Raw genomic sequence first — 1,090 nt, 5'->3', positions numbered from 1 at the left:
TTACACATCAATGAGTGCTCTTCTCGTGGCCAAAAATGGTTGGCCCAAAATAAAAGGCATTTCTTTATCCTCTTCCATGTCCAATACAACAAAATCTGCCAAAAAGATAATCTTGTCCACCTTTACCAACACATCTTCAACTATACCCCTTGGATGTTTGATGGATCTATCTGCAAGTTGCAATGACATGGTTGTTGGCTTCACTTCACCAATTCCCAATCTCCTGAAAACAAAAAAAAGGCAGTAAATTGATGCTAGCACCTAAATCACATAAAACTCGCTCAAAGGTAATGTCTCCTATATTGCAAGGAATAGTAAAACTCCCTGGATCTTTGAGTTTCGGAGGTAGCTTCTTCTGGAGAATGGCACTGCACTCCTCTATGAGCATCATTGTTTCCTCATCCTCTAACTTCCTTTTGTTTGATAAAATCTCCTTGAAAAATTTCACGTAGCTCGGCATCTGTTGCAATGCATCTGCAAAAGGAATGTTAATATGCAATTTTCTAAATATTTCAATGAATTTGGAAAACTGCTTATCTTGATTCTTTTTCTCTGAGGAAACGGCACAGGAGGAGTGTGATGTGCCAATTCTAGTGGTATCCCGGGAAATGGCAATTTCTCTTTCCTTTGCCTTTGCCTCACTTCCCGTTTTTGTTCTTCTTCCCTAGAACTAGATGGTTTCTTTTCAGCAACTATCTCTTCATCAACTTCCTCATCAGAGTCTTCCTTTTTCTTTCCCTTCAATGAACTTTCTTCTTCTCTTGATTTTTCCACCTCTTTCAACACTGTCCAACTTCTCAGGGTTATCGTATTTGCTTGCTCACGTGGGTTAGTCACTGTGTTGCTTGGTAGTGAGCCCTATGGTCTCTCATTTAACTTATCAGCCAATTGACCCACTTGTACCTCCAAGTTTTGAATGGACACCCCTTGATTTCTGAAATTCGTTCTCGTCTTATTCACAAAACCTGTGGTCTCTTGCATAAACTTTCCAAACATTTCCTCTAATTTTGTCACTCTTTGCTCTCCTGATTGATTGTTCACCCCTGTTTGGTTGTTTGGCAATGCTCTTTGGTTCCATTGATTGTTTTGC

General features: G+C 39.7%; 1 pseudogene; it reads right to left on the bottom strand.

Annotated features, from left to right (window-relative positions):
- On the bottom strand, positions 1–460 carry LOC116139770 (annotated as a pseudogene).
- Positions 461–1,090: the final 630 nt, after the last annotated feature.

Source organism: Pistacia vera, unplaced genomic scaffold, assembly GCF_008641045.1.
Source record: "Pistacia vera cultivar Batoury unplaced genomic scaffold, PisVer_v2 Contig359, whole genome shotgun sequence".
Classification (NCBI taxonomy): Eukaryota; Viridiplantae; Streptophyta; class Magnoliopsida; order Sapindales; family Anacardiaceae; genus Pistacia; species Pistacia vera.
The sequence above is the reverse complement of the archived record's forward strand: the minus strand, read 5'-3'. Positions and strand labels throughout refer to the sequence as shown.